Source organism: Chiroxiphia lanceolata, chromosome 3 (assembly GCF_009829145.1).
Source record: "Chiroxiphia lanceolata isolate bChiLan1 chromosome 3, bChiLan1.pri, whole genome shotgun sequence".
Classification (NCBI taxonomy): Eukaryota; Metazoa; Chordata; class Aves; order Passeriformes; family Pipridae; genus Chiroxiphia; species Chiroxiphia lanceolata.
The window spans coordinates 53,675,207-53,699,800 of record NC_045639.1 but is presented as its reverse complement, the minus strand read 5'-3'; the positions used below and the strand labels follow the sequence as shown (position 1 = coordinate 53,699,800).

Genomic DNA, 24,594 nt, shown 5'->3' with positions numbered 1-24,594 from the left:
TCCATGTACAGTCTAAAATATCATTCATTTATGTAATTGGGAATTTTTACAATACAATTTTATGTAACAATACAATTTTATGTTTGTTTTTCCCTATCCAGAACAATCTTCCCTGGTGAATCTGGAAACAGTCCCTGATTGTACAGAGCCACTGTGTATTCCATTCTCAGTCTCCCCTGGAGCATAAGTTATGATATCTCAGCATTATCTTTGAGGTTTACCAAATCTGTGGATATGCAGTATGCTGAAGTGTGGAGATGGAATGAAGTTGAAAGGATTTATGAATAAAATGTAAGTGGATGATACTTCAAACTAAAGCACAAATGCTACATTGTCTAAATCAAAAGAAATAACTCCTTTTGCTCAAGTAGGAGCAATAGCAGTAACAAAAAGCTAAGATTATTATGGCCTTTGGTCTGGGGCTCAGCTGTTACCTGAGAGTGGCACACGGAGCTACCGGAATACTTTCTTTCCACATGGTGATCACAGATGAACTTTGGTGAGGAAAATAAATATCCTACTGGATAGGAAGTCTTACAGATTTGTGTGAGAAACTTTGCCAAATCTAAGTGATCCTCCACAACCTGCAGCACCTACAAAAATAAATAAGGTTTTCGATCCAAAATTATCGATAAATGGAAAGTGCTATTCTGCCCCTGGCATTGTCAATTTTCTCTTCCTTTTCAGGGAACCTGATTATTCACACTTAGTATATAAACATATTGCATGAGGTAAATAGGTACCAAGGCTAGTGCTGGTTTTGAACATAGATCATCATTTCACTTACTCCCTTACATCATTTAACTCTGTTCTGGTGACCCTGGGACCTGGTAATACACACTGCAACCAATAACCATAACTCCATGATCCGTATAGAATACATGAGGGATGGTGGCAAGTATGTAATTTATTACCTTCAGTAGTGCTGTGTTATTATTATGTGACTGTTATAGCATTCATAGTTTGACAGATTCCTATTAGGCAGTCAGTCAGAGTATGTAGTGTATTATTTTACCAATACCTGATGCATATCAATAAAGTGGGTGAACACTGCTATAAAAGAACAGCTGAATTGGCTTGGATGTTGTAATCTCCCATTCTGAGTTCTCATCTGAAACATCAGTTTAAGATGACTGATACTTCTGTAAGTTTTAGAAAAGTCTGGGTAACTTTCTTCCCCCCTTGTCCTGAATCCCTAAAAAGAAGTGTTGAAATAGTGCAAGAAGTTATTTTCACTCTACTACCATTCAATAACAGAAGCAAAATTTACGAGAAATCTTGTACTGTGAGACAACCTGTTCTCACAAGATTTCCAGCCCATTAACTCAGGAATCAGATTGTTTGGATTAAGGTTTGCACAAACAGTTGAGCTTTTCAGGTGTTTATCCAAAAGGCATTGAACCAAATCTCAAGGTTTCCCCACATACTTAACATATTATGCAAATATTTACTATATGAGGAGAGGAGAGAAAGATGGGAAAAATCTTCTTGTCCAGGACAAGCAGAATTACTTATTGCTGGATGAGTAAACTGACATGATTTCTTCTGGCTGGACAAAAACATCAAGAAGGAGAGGAGGCGTAGACAGAGACTACCACTGGGCTGAGGGTGACAAAGAGGCTGAGGAAGCCTGGACCTAGAAAGCAGTGAGTTGCTGGAAGGTGGGAAAGGGAAATGGACCTGCATATAGCCATGAAACAGTCTGGCAAATTATGGGAAATACAGAGGTAATATAAGAAAAGGATATGAGCGGGGATAGCTGTGATACTGGGGAGGGGAGCTGGATAATACAACCCTTATGCCTGCATGTGGCCCAGAGCTTAGCTCACAGCTAGTGGCCTTGGTGAGGGCCATAGCAGAGCTGAGCGTGGGAGTGTCAGTCCTCCAAGGGACAGATGCTGCTGCTATTCTCCTGGGGGCAGAATAGCTGCCTGGAGACTGTTAGATCGCTGCTTGTACACTTCATCCTCCTGCATTTGTAAAAGAGAGAAAACACAGATCAGCCAGCAATGTTTATTTCAGGATTGATGGGTATAATGTTCTGATTAGGCAAAATACTTCTAAAGAGTATCAAACAAAATTTAAGAAAATACATAGGGAAAAATGCAAGTTGTCCAGATTTTTTTTCTCTTATTTGCAATGCACAGGCAACCTGACACAACATGTTGTATGTAATTCAACCATGCTGTCAGTTTTTACTAGGAATGTAATCAATATCATCTTACAAATTTTAATCAAGGTGTCTGAAACAAAGCATTTGTTATTATATAGATTCTTACCAAATGCTTTGCAGTAGTATGTTAACAAGCTGATATGAAATGTAAATCATTAAGAAGAAACAGTCTGACTGTGAAAAGACTACGTGTGACTGGAAGTAGTATAGACAGAAGGGACTGTGTATAAGGTAGCCCTACTGATCCTGCTCCTGGAGAGTAATATAATAGTAACATACCAGCACAGCTGTGTCCTTTCACAATTTCATGAATGGTCAAGCAAATATGGTAGGATACTTTATGTTGCTTCATGATGAACATTATAAAGATGTAATCATCAAGGGCTGTAGAGAGGCTGTTTTTTGACTTGACTAAAGGAAATTTCTGCAGACACTCAAAGAACTGGTGGAAAGAGAACAGAATTGTACGAAGTCATACAGGGGAGTCAAAGTGCTACTTGAAATTCTGGTTAGCTGACCTGAGCTAAAAGAGAGGGTGAGCTTCTCTCCACCTAGCTTTAAACATTGATATGATAATCATTTAGGGATTATAGTCACCATAGAATGTCTTTATCCTCTACAGAGAGAAAAAGACATTTTTAGGGAGAGATTATTTTTACTGGTTTTAGGTGTCATCTGTAGGATAAGATGATTTGTGACCTCATAATTATTATTCTCATCAATGAATATAAGGTTCAGCAAAAGTGACTACATTTACGGGGATGTTTAATCAAAAGAATATTTCTCTCTCCCTCACCACTGATGTTAACATTTTATTCATTGTATCTTGCATCAACTACTGCATCACAGTATGTTCTGCATGAAGGTACTCAAATTTTTGAAATAAACTCACAGGAGATTGCTTTCTGGTCAGCTACACAAGCTGCCTAGGGAAGTGGTGGAATCACCATCCCTGGAAGTATTCAAAAAACATATAGATATGATACCTGTGGATACGGTTTAGTGGAGAACATGGCAGTGTGAGGTTAACTGTTGGACTTGATGATTTTACAGGCCTTTCCAACCTGTAAATGATTCTATTATTTTTTATAAGTTCTACCAGCCTCAGGTGACTGGCAAAAAATATGCAAGTTATGCTGCATTCTTCCACAGAGTGTTTAAAAATCCGTTTGAGAGGAATGTGCATGGGATACTCCTCTACATAATTTTCTTCCACATGTTTGATACCAATTAAAACATTTTTCCTCAGTTGCACACCATTGGTTTTTCATTTTGACACTACACCAGACAGACTAAGGGGATATGTAGAAAGAAGAGTGGAAGATCATTATCACAGTGTCTCCTATGAATCCATGTGCAAGATCAGGCACTGCGGGGTGGGACAGTGCTGTCAATGGGATTGATAGTGCCATTCCAAAGTGGCTGCCCTGCCCCTCCCACAGACACGGTAACTCACTGACATCACTTTCAGAAAGAAATTCAGCACAGACTACCTACCAGAGTAGATATTCAAAGGCCCTAGCAGTCCTGTACACTGAAAAACTTCAGTGATAACTGCAATTTATATGGATCTCACTGTGTTCTCACCATCTTTTCTGCAGCTGCCTCTGCACAGACAGCTGAGACAAACCCTTCAACAGTGAAGCTGAGCTAGATAGCCCATATATGTGTGATGCTCTAGAATAAGAAGGTGGAAAGACTTTAAAACACTAAAATTTGTCTGTGATGTGGTGTTGATATTAAGTGTGTCTCAGAAAGCACAAGCCCCCAGTAAATAGGAAGTGGTCTGCTGCATCACTGAGTGAAGTCCTCTGAAATCTCAGAAAAACACCTACTATAATCTTTCCATTATAGAAAGAACCAGCTCCATCTTAAAAGTATGATCTTCTGCCTTTTTTTTTTTTTTTTGGCACACAAATGGTGCAGGTGCCTGTAGAGAGTTATCAGCAAGTGCAGTTACTCAGAAGATTTCCCACTTCTAGCTCGTGATCCCTAAATTTCACCACTGCTGAGTGCTTAGAGGAGTTTTCAGGTCTGGGTACATTCTAGCTGGAAGCACATAATTGAAGCAGCCTTAAATCATATATCAAATGTCCTCAACCAAACAACAGATACTCCTCACTATTTCTTACTGACCACTTTACTGAGCCCTCCACACAGCACTAGGCTTCTGAGTGTCTCTTTGGAGATGGCCATATCTCTTCGTTGACTGTGTGGAGATGCTAATTTGGGATTAATTAAAGCTGAGGGTAAGGTGCTGTAATGTTTAATGCAAACATCTTGAGTAGGCACTCTGGTTCTTGCTCTTTTTCATTTAATACTCTTCATAAATGTTGTGGAAACCAATAACGGAGAAACTGAGTCTAGTTTTTTAAGCCTTCATCATAAAGATTAAAGTTTCAAACAAGCCAGAACTGGTGCACAGCAATAAGCTGATACTTAGTTATTTGTTCTTATTGCAAAATGTATGTTTTAGATCCAAGAAGAATTCCTGATCTGTATGGAAATACACTTCTCAAAAGTGAAAACTAAAAAATGTAGTTTTCTCCAAAATAATTCTTTAAGCTTTTTTCCCCCTAAGAAATGTACTGTGTAGAGCAGTTCAGCTAAAAGTGAAACTTTCTATTTGTTGAAGGAGTCAGCAATATTTATTCTGAATCAGTACAATAGCCCTCCTCTCATGGGAAGGATTCAGGGCCAAATGTCACGTCCATGATATGATGCTGAGTAGGAATTACAGGGCTGTGGCTCACATAACATACCCTTTCCACCAACCAAAATGAAACATGTCATTGAGGAAGGATAAATGGCAATCTTTGGCTGTCATGCACTAGGATCTTATTATAGACACAGAGATAATGAAACTAATGTATCCTGAGGCAGTGTTACTTAAAAGAATATCAGAACAGGAGAATGTGCACTGAATTTCATTTCCTGAGACTCTTTTCTGATATGTTTGGGCCTAAGTTTCAGCAAACAATACAGAAACTTAGTCCTTCAGAAGTGAAGTGGTGTTTGGACAGCTGGCAACAGGATAAGGCTGTACAGGGTTTGCCCACCTATTTGTGAAGCTTTTTTTTCTGCCAGGAAATGTATGCATATTTATGTGACCCTTTTTATCATTCAACCAATCCTTCACTGAGGTAAACAAAGCAGAAGGTAGCCCGGGAGGAACTGAACCCCCACAATTTTTCCACAAAATTATTATATCTTTTAAGTAAGTGGTAGAGAGGATGGGAACAACTGATCCAGAAACTAATAAGGTTAACTGATGCTATTTTTGAAGATGATCAGATGTGACAGAAATGAAGCTCTTCTTACAGCTTACCGAGAGTATATATGTTTGGTTTTAGATACAATCTTGGACATGAGATATTGCCTCATGCCTCTTCCCTCCTGATAGACTAGTGTTTTCACTGTGCCAGTTAAGACACCTGCATTTATTTCAAGACTCCATGTGTAAGCAATCTGCAGGCTGCACTTTAATGTCTGAGTGGGTGCACCATATCTCTCCAGCAGCTGACATAACCTATTGTTATGTTCAGGAAGCATGTTAATCCTCATAATTAGCACAATTCTGGGGTCCTTACAGATGAAGAGATTTCATACACCTCTTAAGTTTATTCATGATAAACTTCTTCTGTCCACCTTTATTTCCTCTCACAATAGCTACTCTGCATAACTTCCTCTTTATGCTTCAAATTCTATGGTGTCACTGACAGTTGTAAAGGGAACAATCTGAAAGAAATATTTTGATATGGAAAAGCTTTCTTAGCAGGGTATGTTTTTTACTTGATTGATCCAGGAAAGTAGCTTGAGACATTTAGGAGAATACCCACCTTATTCTGTTCAAACTTTGATGTTTTTATGATCCCAAGAGTTTTTAAAAAAACTGTAGATGGTCCCATGCTCACTAGTCTACATGACATTTACTGCCTGCATTAAGCTGCTACTCAGAAACATCAGTGAGGACTGACTGAGTTCTGTCATGCTGGGTACATTTCAAATATACAAAAGGTGACTCCTGTTTCCAGAGTTTAAGCTTTCAATCTGACTGGCTTACTAGCATGTTATAATAGTCCTGTCTCTGGCATGCTGATTTGTGGCCTTGATCAAATCACTTAGCCTTTTACTTGCTTAAAAAAATAAATCAGTCCTGCACTTGAATGCTTGATAATTCAATAGAACCACTCACACATGCAGAGGAGGTGTGTAGAACTGAAACCTTGGGCCATGCAAACAACATCCCCTTCCTAAGGAGCCTATTCTGCTTTATCTTCTGACTGAGCTCCTTGGGTAAGAGCTTCTTCTTCCATTTATATCAAAATGAGTCATCCTAAAAGTCCCTCCATCTCTGGACCCCAGTATTTAAGCTACCTGGTTTCTTTGAGTTGATTCAGATTTGTGAGAAAGCACAAGATGAGTTCAAGTAGCACATCTGACTGGGTGACAAATTTGATTAGATGGCACGGATGTCAGCAAGGTTGGAGCAGAGTGAGCTGCAAACCTTTGACGTCATCCTACCTATACCTAGAGAGATCTATTAAGACATACTGCCTCAATCCTTCTATTTCTGGACTTTGAGCTGCAGGCTTGGCATTGAAAACTAGACGATACTGGTTCTTGTCACTGCAGACTGATACCCTTAAAAATTTGAGAGATGTGTAATTGAAACACACTGACTCTTCCAGATGAAAGGTCAAAACTGGGCTGTTACCACTGTCACTATGTTGTTTTTAAAAAAAGATTTCAAGAAAAGAGGATAGTTGGGTAAAGGAGAGGAGCAGAGTTGTGGGTGCAGAAGGAAGGATTGTAAACATCAGGAGCAAATGCAATAAGTATTTGGTTTCAGCAGCAAATGCTCACCTAGAAGGAGCAGCAGTGGAAATGACAATTGTGAACGACAATCTTATATTTGATGAGGAAGGAACATATACAATGGGAAGACATGAACCATGGAGCAGGAGCTGAGCTGTGAATAAGGTGAAACTGAGGAAAAGTACTGCTAGGAATCCTAGGTGGAAGAGTATGTTGTAGTGTCAGAACTCTGTAGAAATCTCTGGGTGAGAATGCATAAATATTTAGAAATGGGAAAAGGAAAGATGGAATAGGAATGAGCACTTGGATGTTGAAGAGAGTAAGAATACTATAATAGTAAAAACAAATCTTGCTTCTCTAGAAAAGTCTTCTTGAGAATATAACTGTCCACAAAGTTGATAGTTACTTATATATTTCATCTCTCTGTTTTTCAGTGTTGGCCATGTAAGCCATTTTTCTTCACAACCCGGTGAAGACCTGACTTCTACAGCAGTTCAACACGATTTGAAAGAGGCCTCTGAGGACAAAGGCTAAAAGCATCTCCTGTGAACTTTAGTACAATACGTGCCTGTAGGCACCTCTCATTCTTCACAGGTATTTGTCTAATTACATTTATTTATTAATCTGAAATGTAAAGTGTCCAAGAAGACGCTGGCAATTTAAACTGTTCTCTCAATCTTCCCTGAAGGTTCATCCAAAATAGACCCTGAATATTTGTCATTTGTCAAGGATTCAATAATTGGCAGGAAAAGATGGCTTTGGGCACATATGTTTCTTCTCTTCCAATTGTTGTGATCTTGTTGAGCTTTGTACTGTTATGTCAACTTCTTCTGTACTTGCTAGGGTTCAGCTTGTATCTTATGATGGTGCTGCAGAAGGTATTCTTGTCACCTTGAGCACTTTCCACTCTTTCCTCATGCTGACTGCTGTTTCCATGGAAGTCTGTGATGTGTCTTATTCAAGGTATAATTTGTAGAATGTTTGCTTAGAACAGAGGAAGGGAAAAATAACTTCTTCAAGGCAGAGAAGAAAGAAAATCTACTCTAAATTGAAAAAAATTCACCCTCTCTCTAAAACTTAATCCTCAATTCTACTAAATCCCCAATTAATACCAGTTTTGTTTAGTATGGAAGTGTTCAATGACAACATGAAGGAAGACATGTCAGGTCACAAACACAGAACATGAGATATTTCCACTTTTCCTAATTATCACCCAGTCTTACACAAAAACAGATGGAACCTCTTCAAAGCTTTGTGTGTGTGCCTGTGTGTGTACATATGTATGTCGGTCTTACGAATGGCTAATTCAAATCAAACTTGGGATTCTAGTCAAGACAACAGCTTCACTGACTGAGCCAGCTTGTTTCTGTACACTTATCACTACCAAAAAGAAGATAAACTGCAATCAAGTTTCATTCAACCCTAAAAAAAAAAGAATAAACCCCACACTTTCCACTATGCAGTACTTGCCTGTATGACAAACATATGGAGTAGCACATACTCTGGACTTGATTCTGATTGAAAATTCACAACTAACTACAGCATCTGTAGCTCAACTAATGCAGCTAAAATCCCAATCAACCTTTCCCCTTTCCCCTTATCCTTCTTACAGGGCTACAGGGTCAAACTTTATTTATGCATAATAGGTAGAGAGATCCATGTTCTTATGCAGGTATACACAGCACGAGCTACTGCTGTAATCCAGATCCTCAGCAGATGTAGTGGATTATCCAAAAGACAGTGGTGCCTACATCCATTCCTTCAGCTCAGCCAAACTGAGAGTGTTTTAATTCTGGTCTTTTTCAAGACCTTGCGGTGTAGTTCATTACTATGAAGTGTCAGGAATTCAAAGAGAGGTACATGTGAGAACAAAAGCAGGTGCCTACAGATTGCAGCAGTAGTGCTGCTAATTGGGACACTTGCAAAACAGGGTCATATGTGTCATTGGTTTTTACTATCTGCCAGAAACACCCCTAGAAAAATATAAAATGCTAATCTGATTTTCCCCAGCTTACAGCTGTTTTATAGTAGGCTGCCTCTCTTGTCCTTCAGAATGAATATTGTCCAGAAGTATTTACAGACAAAAACTGTCTTCCAGGACTCCTGACATTGGGACATGGCCATTAAGCAAAAATAAAACAAAGAAATCCCAGATGCAATAGAATGAACAGTTAAAAGGCAGGGAGGTAACATATGTGCTTCTCTGCCTTGCTCCAACTGGGTGACACACTAATAGGTTTCTTATTCTGCTTTCTTCTGCTAAGAGACTGGAAGACATATGTCAGTTTTCCACCTTAACTGTGCATTTTCTAGTTTGTTTGGATTTATGTCATAACCTTAATGGGATTTAAATGGAATTTTTATATGTGAATAATACTCTGCATTAATGCAAGAACTTTAGGTTGCTGTGCTACCAGCTTGATTTGCATAAAGGTTTTTAAATATGGAAGAAGAATAGCCAGGCTATTGTAGATGGCAAAGTGAAAAACAAAAAGACACTGGCATAATAGTTAGAGGAGGAGACAGCTCCCTCAAAACATTGGTTTGTGAAAGGGTTAATTCTCTGACTCTTAGGTACAACTGGGTGCGAGAGAAAAGCCTGGAGGTCATGCTAGTCATGAATATTTGCTGCAGGGTCAGGGCCGGATTAAATGGTGAACCAGAAAGGTCAATGTCATAGATTTATACTTTAACATAAAACATTTTCTCTTCTAGTGTACTGTCTGTGTTCTGTAAATGTAAATTGTCTGTGTCAACGTGTAGCTCACATGACAGTTACACACATTGCATGCACTGGTACGCAGAAGTGTCTATTTCCTTTAAGTATAGGCTATGTTGTAGATTTTGAGATATCATCTATAAATAATAAACCCAATATGGTGTCTTACATTGAAAAGTGTGCTATTATGCAACTACATATTACATATATTTAATATACATTATGTTGTCCTCCTATTTCCAAGTTCTTGCTTACCCTTGAGTATATCAAGTAAGAGTAGGAGAATACTTACCCCTTTGGTATTATTATTATTTATTCAGAATTTGGGGCACAAAGAGTTCTGAAGATTTGTTCTGACAATTTTTTTTATGGCAGTGCTGGGAGTAGCACTGCAGCTCTTCTTCCTCTTGGTCCTTTGCCTTAAAACTTTGCCTTATCATCCATTTGGTTTTCTGAGCCTCAGCTGTGTGTGAACAGTTCTGACTTCCTGATGGTAGTAAAGTCAGTGAACTTTCCTGCTGGCATGTTATTCGTTCTTAGTGGACCATTATTATTTTTAAATGAATTATGTATATAACACACTTGGTGTACAGACTACTCTGCATGTGAATAACAAAGCACAGTCTTTGCTCAGAAGAGCTGACAGTCTAAGGGATTGATCCAGTAAACACTTATTCATGGGTGATTTGCTTAGCCTCCTATCATGAGTAATCTGTTGATCTGGCCCCAAACTAATTAGGTAGCTTGACAAATAAGAACAATAGGACATGCTAGGTAGTGAAGGAGGGAAGTGATGAGACACAACAGTACATAAAGACTTAGGAAGAAAGAGGATAAATACAGACTGGTTTTGATTTGATTCACTTCTCAGTGGCAGTGTCTGCTATAAAGGATGGAGCTTGCACCCTGGAATGAAGTGCATAAGGTTTCCTCCAAGCCTTATATTTTGCTGTGTGTTCAGCCTGTCCTCACAGTAGTTAATAGCCTTGTCTTGACCTAATTATTTTCCTTTATGGTCCATCTCTGCAGTTGGTTCCAGAGGAGTCTTCTCCATGGTCTTTTAAAAGTAGGTGAGACAATATACACACACAGGTCTGAAGAGCTTGGAGTGGGCTGAGTTAAACTATGCTGTTTGCAACCAGTTGGTAATTGCAAGGATGGTCAGTGGCTCAGTCAGAGGGACACTTACTTTTCATGTGAATGAGTTAGTTCCTTGCCTATGGGGAGAACAACTGCAGCAAAGTATAGGTACGACTTTCACATGAAAAAAGCTTTATCTGCTTTGGACTTGAGAAGACCTGGCTCTTTAGCTCCTGCAGAAGCAGAATATGCAGTGCCAGGGTGCTAGGACACTGGTCTTGTGCTCTCTCCTGGGATTCCTACAGAGTGAGGAGTCAAGCACTGATTCTGAGTTGTGAGATTTCACATGTTGGTACACATGAGCTGAAAGCACTTTATATAGGTAGAATCCTGGATAAGCACTGTTTGAGTATGATTAGTTTCTGTTGAATAGTAATATTTAGTTTATACTTAAAGATCCTGTTTGTCCTCCCATAAGTGGTGCTTGGACTTGCAGAGTCCACCACTGATCTTGTTGGCATTTAAAGGCTGCAGTAAGGTATCAAGGCCTCAGCATCAAAAAAAAAAAATCACATGCATTTTTGTCTGGGAGATGACCCAGGGCAGATTATCAGTGGAGTTGAAGCTGCGATGGGCAGAATGGAAGTACTGGCTTTGGAAGCCTTTGACTGATGTAGTTAGTAATATACTCCTTATAGACAGCCTTGAAACAGTTTCTTGGTACCTGGCTTCTGTTCCCATTTTCCATGAGATCTAGGCTAAGGGATCTTAACAAGAAAAGTCCACTTATAAATGTGGGCAAAAGGATTGTCTCAAATGATTATCCAAGGTGCTTATTTCACCAGCTGGTGTTGTTTGCAGCATGGAAAGGGTCACAGGTGGCTCAGGAATAAAAATATGGTATTTATGCAGCTGACCACTGTGCTGGAAAAAGGGTAGATGTATTTAGCTAAGTTTGTCCCAGATGGAAAACTTTTCTTTAACACTGAAGCAGATCAGTTGTATTCTTATTCTAACATACAAGTTAGTGGAAAAATGAAGCAAAGTATGGGAAAATCTCAAAGCGTTTTGCAAAATAAAGTATTGATTGTGAAAATCCTGAACCAAAACTTGCTTGCCTTCTTAAATTTCTTCTTTGTCATGTCTCATACTTGTAAGAAAATATTTCTTCCTGCTCTTACATCAAATAGAACTAAAACTTCCCACTATAGAAAATTATTTTGTTTCCTTTTATTTTTTTTTTAACAGGAAATATATATCTCTCAAGATCTGCAGGGATAAAAGTTTAATTATGTCTTAGTTGCTTGCTGTGATTTTGAAATCAGTGCTTTGGTCTGAATAAGCACATGGTGAGTTATAAAATGACATGATGAATATTTCTATTTTTCATCTTAAAATCTAGTTTTTGTAAGGTAATTGACAATAATGGAGTTGACACGGGATTAACAGATGTGCCCTGAAGTTAATATCAAGAAGGGTTTTTTTTTAAGAAATGAATGAAAGAAATTTTTTAAAAAAGGACCATATTGTGGGAGAAAATATACCTGCAGCAGTAAGGATTCATCCATTCATGTTTTGCATAACAATAGAGCTGCAGATAAAGATATGTGAATAAGCTAAAATCCACATAAGCACTTTTTATCCTGGTAGAATTTTATGAAGACTAGGTTGTTGGACTCTGTAGAAATAAACTATAAAAAATGAACTGATACAGAAATAAAAGTTTAGACATAGCTCATGTGAATAGATCAGTCCTAAGAACAGAAGTCACTTCATGACAAAAATGACAGATGAAACTGGAAGTCAACACTGAAATGCTCGTGAGCTTCTGGACCATGTCAGAGAGAGAGACAGAATGCAGGGACAGCTCTGAGGAGAGATGGGAACGTTGCTAATGGGTGATGGCTGGACAGATAAAATGAGGCCTGATGTAGGTGACTTGGGTAGAAATTGGCTGGGGAGTCTTGGTGGAGCTTACTTTTTGGCAGACAACTGTTTGATGGCAGGGTCTATCTCCAGAAATGTTCTCATTTTGAGACCTCCCAGTTGGAGTTGATGTGGTCCATTTAGACTACACGTGCATGTATTTCTGCCATGCTATAACTTTGTATTGTTCCACAGTGCACCCAAATCCTGCAGAGTGCCTCCATTTCTAATGCCAAATCTGCAATTAATTAATTAATAAGCCTTTCTCTGAATGTGAATGTTTGAAAGGATGCTTCTGGGCTTGTGAATAGGCCTCTTACATTGCCTCCCTTGCAGATTCTCTCCTCAGAGAGAGAGAGACAGAAATGAGCCCGTTCAGAAAGATTTCTTTACCCTGAGAGATGGTAATTCCATGTCACAAATCACACAAACTTCATCCCTCTGAGTTTCCAGCCCCCTTTCAGCCCAGAACATCACTAAAAATGTACTTTAAAGATGGAAATAATGACTCTGGAGTCTGAAAACAAAAGTCTCTAGGAATGAGACTAGGAACTACTGCCCAGAAAGGATGGGAATCAGCTGTACCACACTCTGCAAGTTTTGTCCCAGCTCCAGATAAGAACTGGAGAAATGCACAGGCTCCATATGCCCTGGCATAGCTGTTTGATTTGTCTCTGATTCTTCATTACAGTAACCGGTGTTTGGCACATTCCTTTTGCTTCGTATTATATGAGTTGTCTCAGATAGACTGGGAAATACAAAGATCAAAGCCTAAGACTTTCTTCTGACCAAAAAGCTTTTAGAGTTTAGCTTCCTGCTGAGCAATTCTGATATATGAACAATCAATTGTGCTAACTCTCACTGCTTTAAGGGAAAATATCTAATCACTAATTCAAAACATTTCCCTATTGGCTGGGATAGAGTATTGTAGAAACTGAGAGGGCATACAGGAGGGTGAGCAAGATTGTAGCACTCTAAAAAATATTTTGAAGAGAAGAGTTGTTTGCTGGTTGTCGTACGTACTGTAATACTTTTCTTAGATCTCTGTAACTCTTCTGTAACACAAACAAATTCAAATCCATCTCTACTAGATGGAAACCAGTTTTCTTGTAGTGTCCTGTGTGTCTGATCTCTAGTTTATTTATATAAACAGATTTCTTGCATATTCTGTTTTGATCTCTAGGATTCACTGACAACCATTTAACTAATGAGTCTGTATGAGCCATGTAGCACAGCATTCATGACGGGCCGATAAAGGTGGCAGTCAGCATGATGAGTGTGTATCCATCCTACCACTCCATACAAAGGAATTGGTGACAAAGTGAATATCCTGAATGTCCTTTTGGTATGGTATTTTTATTTAAATACTGTTTTTAAATAGTGTTTTACAATAACAGATTTTTTTAAGGATTTGACAAAGATATGACAGCAATGAAATGAGTAGAAATAAGAAAGAACGTTGTGGGATCCTAGGGTCGCTTGACTGCCAGAGCAGAAACATAGAGTTGGCTCATCCACCAGCGCAAAGTGACTTCCGCCAAGCGATGGTGACTTGTGCCAGATGGTGATTTCTTACTTCCTGGTAGCCCTTTGTTTTCAGTTCTGCATTTACATATTTGGCTTTTTTGTGTTTACTGAACACGGGAGGATGTGTAAACTGGGAAAAGAAGTAGAGAAGTCTTGATAAGGGCCATGGGAGGGGGCATCACAGGGGGTCACAGAGCAGTTTTCGGCTCTGCTTGCATTTTCTCACAGAATTTTCTCTTGCAGTTCTTTACCTCCTTGCTGATTTCTCTAGTTGAGCTGTAGGTGTATAATGTCTATTTTAGGGCTGACTAAGTACTAGTAACAGGAATTTTTGTGTGCTTGGGGAGTTTGAATGAATTTTGGGATTTTGTTAAGAATTACTGAAATGACCATAAAGAAGAAATATAAGAAATAATCTAGTCAGAACAGCTCATGGATATATATGGAGATATCTATATCTATATCTATATCTATATCTATCTATCTATCTATCTAAATAAAATATGATTTTTTTTTCCCATCAGTTTCTCTAGCTGCTTTTAGGAAGGCCTTAAGGTGGAAAAAAAGTCCTTCCAGCTGACCAGTGGGTTATGGCCAGACTTCTTTCTCATTGAGTATTTCAGTACCATACATAATTATGTTTATTGTTAGCTATTTCTTGTTGACTCCTCTTACTTCATCTCCTGTCTGTATGTGTTACTGGCATGTTATATGGTCTCCTTTCTAACACATTGATGAAGCTGCAGACATGTATTGGAGTTTCAAATAATTTTTAGGAATTCAGTGATTATGTTATGGTCTTAGAAAGAGATATACTGGGAATGTTGAAATAGAAATGAAAAAATGTATTGGGAAAGTAAAGGAAAAACCAAAAGGAAAAGCAAAGACATTTTGACACTGAGGAATATAGTTCCTGGAGTATATTTATAAGTTTGATTTGAACATGGATTGATTGAACAGAGGATTTTTTTTTTACCTGATTACTCTGAATTGGTGCTGAAATAAGTGGGATAAACTGCTTTCCCTTGGGATGGTGAATATGGTGGTGTTTAAAGAACTTCTAATAAGGATGCAATTCAGACCTCAGTGGGTGCATAGATAAAAAGTGAGGTTTGCTGAATGTAAATCTGTTTGGCCCTTCTAACAGAGTCAGGTTAACTCAAATTTTTGTGCTTCTCAAAGGACCTTTGGGCCAAATGGTATACACTGACCTACACCATGGCTTGGATCTAATGATTCCTGTGGTTTATAATCATATTTAATTCTGGTAGTTACATCTTTCTTTTTCTTTGTTTCTTTTTTTTCCCCTAAATTTGTAATTCTTGCCTTTTTTTTTTTTAATCTCATAATACCAAAAAAATAATTCAGAAAAAAAATTTGAGCTGAAGAAAAGTTTTGTACAGCTTTAGTTAAAACCTCATAGCACACAGAACTACCAAATTAAATCAAGACTGCTCTGGTCAGGACATTTTTTAGTGAACATAACCAATAGGAAAAACACACTTTTGTAGCTGAAGAAGCAATTTAAATACATAGTGAAAGAAGTCCTAGTTTATGTTTGAGTTCTGTTAACCCAGTATCAAAAGGATAGGTCTTATGTTGCTGATCAAAATTAATCAAGGAATATATCTTTTCTTCAAATTCCTAGAAGTCAATTGTGTGATTTCTTACAATCATGTCAGGTACTGTTACAGAAAGCCGAGCTCTTGTAACTGTTCCAGACCTGTTTGATGTTACTGGGCAACCTGCCAAAGTCTCCTTTCTGTATGCCAAGATGGTAATTATTGACACTTCATAGGGAAAGGGTTTCAAGGAACTCACATCAATATTTCTTCCACAGTCAGAAACTGGAAATACCACTATAGCAAAGAGATCTTTAAATCCTTGGGGATTATACTCCTGGACTGAAGGAATACTAGAGAGTACTAAGAAAGTTAACCTCAGGCAGACAAAACAGAACCAGTGTGCAGAAGCCTGAAGTGGAATTTAGGCAGAACTATTCGAAGAGAATAAATCTGGTGAGGAGGGGAAGTTGCTGTATGTGCAATATGTTGGTTTTTGGGATTGAATTTGTATTATGAATCAAAACTAGTGCTCAGGAAGGGACTGAGAGGCTTGACTTTACATCTCAGGAGTAAGTCACAAAGCTCAGGGAAGTTGGCACCACGCACTAGGAAGGTCAAAGCCATCACTTTATATGTTTTCAAGGTTTTATACCACATTTGTGTGTGGCATTTGACTACTTGGGTTTTCCTAGCAGTCTCAGGAGTCAAATTAATTTTGTTTTGTAAGTGAGGTTTTTAGGGTGAAGGAGAGATGTCTTACTGAGTGAGCAGATTTTAGACCAGAATGTGCAGTTTCCGGTCATTCTGATCCCTTTCAGATGTGAATTTTAGCACCGGCATTAGCTGTTATGCTGGGCTCCTCTCCTGCTTGTGTGAAATGAGTGTGCTTCCCTACTGAGACCAACAGCTTCACAGAGGGGTGCAGAAGTTTATGTAGATTGCCATTAAGAGTTCAAACTTGGTCAGCTCTGAAGCCACATTGGTTTCAAAGACAGGCAGAGAGAGTTGGGGTTGTTCAGTCTGGAGAAGAGAAGTCTCCAGGGATACCTCATAGCACCTTCCAGTACCTACAAGAAAGATAAAGAGGAACTTTTTGCAAGTGAATATAGTGATAGGACAAGGGCTGATGGCTTTAAACTGAAAGAGAGTAGGTTTAGATTAGATGTTAGGAAGAAATTTTCACAATTGAAGTGGTGAGGCACTGGAAGAGGTTGCCCAGAGAAGCTGTGGGTGCCCTATCCCTGGAAATGTTTAAGGGCAATTTGGATGGGGTTTTAAGCAACCTGGCCTAGTGGGAGGTATCCCTGCTCATGGTAGGGGAGTTGTAATTAGATGATCTTTAAGATCCTTTCCAATCCAAATCATTCTTTACTTCTGTGATTTCTCTCCTGCACTGTTATTTGAATGCTTTAGATACTTGCATATGGTTATCACATCCTGCCCCTGATCACTGCTTTGTCAAGCTCCATATGCTTAAGTGGATGCTTAACTCTTTTTTATCATTCCTTACATATCCCAGTGCGTGTCACTTGTAATGCTAGCAAGTAATTTCATAAAAAGCAGAAGTTACGAAGTTTGAATTCCTACTGATATTTGCACATGATTCTACTGATTTTTATTTAAAATGGAACTCTTATTTCAGTCTCGTCCTCAGTTAGAACTTCAAGAAGGTCTCTCTTAACTTGTCTGAAGAATACCAAGGACGCTGAAGCAATTTTCAGATTTGTTCGAAGTTACTCAGTATGTCTAGAGGTTACTGAGGAAGGGAAACAGACTGACAGACAGACAGGAGGATGAAGAGATACAGTGAGTTGTGTAAGTCATATTTCTTTAAAAAACTCTTAAAAAAAGTTAGAAAGAAAAATTTATATGGTAACTGTTACATTTATATGACAGCTGTTACATTCTCTGTATCTGTGCAAAACATTTTCATTGCAGTGATAACTCAAGTAGCCAAACTAAAGCCCTACCATTTCAGGACATTTTAGCCCAACAAATAAGAAAGGCTTAATATAAATAACTAATAACTTCATGTTTTAAGACAAATTAAAACTGATGATGATTTAGCCCAGAAAGGGCATCTTTACCCATGGTGGCCCAGGAACTGATGGCTGTGCAGCTCAGATGTCTGTGCAGTGTGACTGGGAGGGTCAGCCAGGAACAGGGACCCTGTCAGCACCCCAAACCAAGTCACCCCCTGCCTCTGCAGCTGTATGCCAGAAGCTCTGATCGTGTGCTGCCAACAGGAGTGTTTGTATTAGCACGGGGTAGTCAAGTCTTCAGTGTTTTACGAGCTGGAAGGTCACCTACACTTGAGCTTCAATCTACCATACCCTGCCCTCCATTAAGTTAGCTGCCTAGAGCTTAAAGCACAGTTTAATCTGTGATAGAAACCTACTAGAGTCTTCTCAGGGGCAACACTCAAGCTATACCTCAAACTAATTCAACAATCCCCATGAGACAGCAGAGGTTTCTTGAGGAAGATACCTGATGCTAAAAATATGTCTGTCTGTGCAGCCCAGAATAGCTCTTTATGGTGCCACAGTAGGAGGCTGAAAAATTCATAGCACTAGGTCAGGGATGTCTGTGATGGGAAGAGACTGGTTTAGTGAAAGGGGCCATGCATTTTGTTGTTGGAGAGTAATAAATGAGCATGTAGTAATCATTCTTATTAATGTTAAGAGCAACTATCTTACTGTAGTTTAAAAACTTGCTCACTGGCTCTGTGAAAAACTCTAACGAAGTAGATGGGGAGGAGAAAAAGGTGATGATGCTGTCACTGCAGAATTTATGCTCAAGGGAACAAAAGCCTATGATGCCTATAGTGCGTGTTTGGCTTGGTACTGAGCCCAGAAACTGCCTTGACTAACTGCTTCTTTGGACTCTGGTCCAAGCTGAAGCGCAGTCACCTCCTCAGCAAGTAGGCAGTATGGAATGGCTCCTTAAGCTATCCTCAGCTATCAGTTACCATCTCACACTCCCTGTTATTGAGACTGATATCTAAAAGGCTGTTTTAGGTCCTTCATTATGGTCTAACTAAGCCACTGGACTTTACAGCCAGACTGGTGAAGGGGAGGAACTATTTCAGAAGGTGCTTTCTGCTCAACTCTCAGACTGCCCTGGGCCTTTCGCTTATGCTGCATCAGGGCTTCAGCTTTGCCCTGTGTTCCTGGGAGCTCCAAGAGCTGCAACAGTGGGGACAGAACACCAACTCCCAGACAAGGAGTTTCAGTGTGGTGGTAACTGAGTTAGTGTGCAAACCTTGGCCAGGTCACTGCCATGGGACATATCTCACCCCATGCCATGCCTCCTCCTCCCTCCTGTTTTTCCCTCATTCCTTTAAAATACACTAACATGGTTTTCCAAACAGAGAGCAGCAAAACATTCCTGCTCCTAAGTCTTTCTTAGACTCCTGACTTTGCACTGAGTTTAGTGGGAAGTTCATAGCCTAACAAAGGGATGTCTAAGTATTTGGTTTGGAACTTCATGTTTGTGAGTTGTTACTAACCACAGTAAAATCTAGTGGGGTTACATGATGTACATTACATCGCCATGCTGTTCTAGTTAAAGTAATTAAAAGTGTTTGTGCATTGAACAACCAAAAAAATTTAAAAAAAAAAAAGGTGCTAATCAGCTGTGTTTCAGAAAAATGCAGGAAGAAAAATGATGCTGTCTTAATGGCTTGGAATAGTCAGGCCAATTCTACTACATGTCTGTAGCAGCAGGATATAACAAAAGTAAAGATTTAAGGCAATTTTGACACCTTAAAGCAGAACTGTTAGCACTGCATAGACTTTCAAATCCAAAGAGGATTCAGCCTGCTCACTTACTGCCTTCTACATCTTCAAAGGACCATGGCTCTTTTTTAATCTTTCAGCTTTGCTGTGAAGCCATAGGAAGTTATTGACTTTACAGGCAGTTTTAGTACACAATCAAACAAGAAAAAAATGATAGTGTACTCTGAGACTGAGTTCAAATCTTCATCTCTTTATGTCACTTCCCTCTCTCTGCTGAGGCAGAATTTAAAAGTGCAGAACAGATGGTGAGTTGTTATACAATGTTTTGGTTTTTGACCCCCTTGTTGAGCCAAAATTCTCTGAAGACTTTCAGGGAGGCATTGTCTACCTCACAAGTCTTCCAAATGTAGTTGGAAGAAGCTTTCCACAATAATGTTGCTTGATTATAATTAGACACAGTTTGAACTCTGGATCTGAGTTCTGACATCACTCTTCTTGAAACAGCTCTGGGGTAAGTGGTGGCTGGAGGCCTTCCAGGGAGCACGTGTTTGCTCACTGGTCTCACTGAAGTGCTGCCTTCTTTCCTTTCAGGCCACTTAAAATTCCCTTTTCCTAATGCCAGAAGTGATGCTTAAATCACCAACCTCCTTGGAAAAACTGGAAGAGGAACTGAGACCATGTGTTTGAATGGGTATTCTCTGAGCTCTAGGAGCACAGACATCTCCCCAGTTTCACTGGGGAAAAGAGCTCAGGTCTCTCTGGCCACCAAGAAAGAGGTAGAAGGTAAAAAGGAAGAGAAAACCAAGAATCCAGGAAGGGAACTGCTGGGATTGTGAATATTACCAAAGAGTGTGGGCTAATGTTGAAGCAATGTACATTGTAAAATAATGTAAAATCAGTGTGATGAAGAGACACAAAAATCCCACACCAAACTCTGCAAAGATCAAGAATTTAGTTTTGCATCCTGATCCTGATTGTACTTCAACAATATAACAGATCAACTTTCCTGTGTCCTGCAGTTCCTAGGGGGACATTAGACCAACTTTCCTCCCAAGACCATACATGGTATTATTTTCTTCAACTGTACAAGATGCCACAAGATACCCAGAGGAAGGAGTTCAACTGGACATTTTTTCTCATTCTTTTATTTGTTTTCTCCTAGTCTTAGCACCTGAATGGTTCCTTGCAGAATGCCTTAAAAACCTTCTGTCCTAAATTGATAGAACTGCTATCCCTTAGCAGAAGCTTTTGATGAAGTCTAAATAAAACTATATTAACATAATTTAAAGGCATAAGGTCCTAAAAATATAGCAGTGGTGACAAGTAGTCACTTCATAGAATCGTAGAACACGCTGAGTTGGAAGGGACCCATCAAGATCATTGACTACAACCCCTGGTCCTGCACAGGACACCCCAAGAATCACACCATGTGCCTGAGAGCATTGTCCAAATGCTTCTTGAACTCCAACAGGTTTGGTGCTGTGACCACTTCCCTGGGGATCCTGTTCCACTGTCCCCATTTTGGGGCATCTAACCTGAAACATTTAGAAGAGTCTCGATTTTATAGATAAGCTCTGTACTCTTGTAAAATTTATGCAATGGGAAACTTTAGAATAGAAATATTTTAAGCCCCTCAATATTTCAAAATTCTTGAACTGTAGCTTTAAGAAATTTATGAATTACCTACAGAATAACTGAGAATTAAGGATTCTGTTTTATCTAGGTCTTATTTAGCATTTGTCTTCTCTATTTAGAAGTAAGGACAAACAGCATTAATTGTATTTCCAAATGTTTCCAAATTTGGAAAACTTTTGTATACTGGTTGAAAATAATATGGATGAAGGACTAAAACCCTGTCTTAACAAATTCAAGGGATAAATGTGTTAGTATCTACCTAAGCATTAGTTAATGTTGAAGAAAAATCATGATGAAATGGAAAGAAGTCTAATGGAAAGGAAGCACTTGGGAAGTACGGATACTTAGAGAATCTACTGATGATAGCTCTATTTTCATGGGCTGAAATTATACTCTGCCCTCTATAAAAATGAAAAAAAGCCCTAACACTGCAACAAGAAGACAGAACATTTTTTTCTGGTATCTTGAGAGCTAAGCACTGCAAAGAGGAAATTTTAAGAAGGAAGTTTAATATGCAGCTGAATTGGGCCAAAGGATTTGCTGTCCCCTCAAGGACCTTTGGAATCTTATTTTCTGGTATTCTCTGACATGCCATGAGAAACTCAGAGAAAGGAGTTTCATGAGACCTTTTGTTTTCTCTTTCTTGTAATTTTTCACCTGTTAAATATGTAAGCCTCAAAGGAGTGAATTCATAAGGAGGATTTGAATGAGAACAGAATAGTGCTTGTCTTTTGTCATGGTTTGAGATCCCCAAAATCCAATTCCCTAGTCCAAGCCCCCCTCCCACATCTCAACTCAATGAGAGATGGGTTTTTTTCCAGACAATCACACAAGACTCAGAATGGGGGGAAAGGGAATATATTACAACAACTGTACAAATAAATACTACAATACACTGTATACAATATTAATTATCTCTATCATGACATAAGTATTTACAATGGATCAAATCTCTTCTCCCTCCAAATAAAAGTCCAGAAGGGAAGAAGGAAAGATCCCTTCCAACTCTCAGGGCAGCAGCTTCTTCAGAGTAGCAGTCTATCTCTCTCTCATGCATGCAGCTGTTGCTGGATCTCTGCCAGCACACACGAGGGGATATCCAAGCCCCTCGGCCACTCGTCTTCCAAGCGAGGGTCTTCTCTTCCGTGGGCTGCGTAGCAGGGACAAGCTCGCGTCACCACGTCATACCACGAAGCTCAGGGGTCTTCGTGGCAGTCCCTTTCCTCAGGGGATTCAAATTCCCCTTTGCAGAGCTCCGTGTTCTGTCTCAAGATGGCTGCGAGCTTCTTTGTAGCTTGCAGCAAGGGAGGGCCCCAAGGTCAACCTCCTACGCACCGTCCTGGCTGAGCTCTCAGGACAACCGAACTTCTTAGCTCCTTTACTCCATTTAGGACTTCTAATCAGTAAGAGTCCACCCCCTCCATCTTGGAGGGATCTCAAAGAAAGTTTAGGGGAGTTTTGCAGTTCTTACCCCCAAACCTTCTCTCTGTAAAACTTAGCTCCGCTCTCTGCTGGCTTTCTCTCGGCTCTCCTTCCAGGAGTTCTCTCTGCGGTGCTGCATGCCTTCGTTGCTGCTCTCTTATCTTTTGGCTCTGTGCCGCTGCTTTTTCTCCGGTCAGTGCTGGCTGCCGCTGCTTTCAAGATCTCTTGTTGCTGCTCACAGTGGAGAAAACATCTCCCAGCTCAACTACAGACACTTAGCCCAGTCTAACACTGTTTTGAGTCTCTGCAGGGGCTCTTGTCCTTTTCTGCTCGTGTCTTTCACAACATGGCTACTACTTCTACAATCTCAACTACAACAACTTTTCTCTTCCGGTCTGCTTGTGGTATGTTCATATTTCCCAGGAGCGCAGATTGGTTCAAATCTCAAGAGTCACCACCCCCTGGGGGTTACCACTTTCTTAGCTTCAGGGGGAAAACCTGGTTCAAACCACTACTTCTTTATAAGGTTTTCTGGAGTCCAATGGTCAAAAAAATTAAATAACTTTTCCCCCTTCATTGAAAGCAGAAGAAGCTAGGAGACTAATACAATATGCTCATGTTTGGATTTCTGATAATTCAACTTAGGATGTCAAAACTTAATTAGCCTTTGCCATCCTGAAGAAAGAGCACCAGCTGTGTGTTTCTGCCCTCTTTCACCAGTGCACCCTAGCGCTTTTCCCACTTGCATCCATGTTACCATCCTCCTGCACCATCCACTCTGGAGTGAGCTGGTCAAATTTTGTATTTATTGCTAGAATTCTAATTTGTGTCTTTAACTGTTCAGAGAGAGACCTAGGGAGAATTCATTTAGTTCAGCTGAGGCATTTGCAGCCTCCTCTCTGACAGCCATTACACTATCATGACCTGTCCTGTGCCTCTAACACTGATCTATTCATAGTTCTCATATCAGCATGCTGGGCAGGTTTTAATACTAAATCATCTTTCTTCACTGGTCCCTACTTATACTGCAGCAAATAAAAAGGCTTAGATTAGTGCAATGGGCAAATGGGTCTCTTTATGTCCTACCGTCTCAATGTGATTTTCTGAGTGAATTAAATGGATGGACTAGCAAAGCTGACCCTGAGACAGACACATGCTGTGGGGAAGCTGTCCCACAGAGGGAACCTTGCTCTGCAAAATTGTTTGGTGTTTTGTGATATTGTCTAAGTGAGGTCAATGAAATAACTTCCACTGGTGACGGTAAGTAATGTTTGAACAAAAGGCACCAGAGGTAAAAGATCACCTAAGCCAGCAGTCAGCCTGAGAGCAGCCTGGTCAAAGCTCCCAGTCCACCAGGCAGGCAGATCCTCAGTGAGTCATGGGCCTGGTTATCCATGTGGTCTATGGGAGCAGAGCTCCTATGGGCACAAGCCTTGGCCAGGGACTGCAGGCTGCAGCAGCTGCACCTGTGGGGAACAGCAAGTCAGTCCTGCCTCCGAGCAGCTTACCAGGATGAGCAAGGAAACAACAGATGGAGATAGGCAGATGGAGGAACACCAGGAAACACAGAAAATATTAGTCAGCATCATAGGCAGTGACCTCAGCATACCAGAAGTCTAAATGTTGTCAAGTCTTTTGTAAGCAGCCCAGAAATGGAGGGCTTTAAAGAGAATGTGAAAGGGAAATAATGAATCGTTTTGTAGAAATTTATAGAGAGTGGCTCCTGAGCATCTGGGAGAGTGGAAAGCAAAGCATGAATGTGTTTGAAAATTTATTCTGAGAACCTTTCAAGCTGCCTAGTGTAAGAGTTTATGGATGGGAACCTTTTAAGAGGCTTAATCTTGGTCTGGGGTAAGAAGAGATGGTAGAAGACCTGGCGATAATTCATGAAGAATATTCCTATAAAAATGAAAGTTATGACCTTTAAAGCATCAGTCTGGATAGATATGAGGGAAGAAAATGTTATGTGTGAGGCCTAAAGAAAAAGAAGAT

At 39.7% G+C, this 24,594-nt stretch overlaps 1 long non-coding RNA gene across 1 annotated transcript in view; it reads left to right on the top strand.

The window, feature by feature from the left end:
- The first annotated feature begins 257 nt into the window (after positions 1 to 257).
- LOC116784976 overlaps positions 258 to 24,594 on the top strand; it is a 40,612-nt gene continuing 16,275 nt past the window's right edge. Inside the window, exons 1-2 of the long non-coding RNA XR_004356330.1 lie at positions 258 to 291; positions 7,426 to 7,585. This is a non-coding gene — a long non-coding RNA (uncharacterized LOC116784976). The remainder of the gene's footprint in view (positions 292 to 7,425; positions 7,586 to 24,594) is intronic.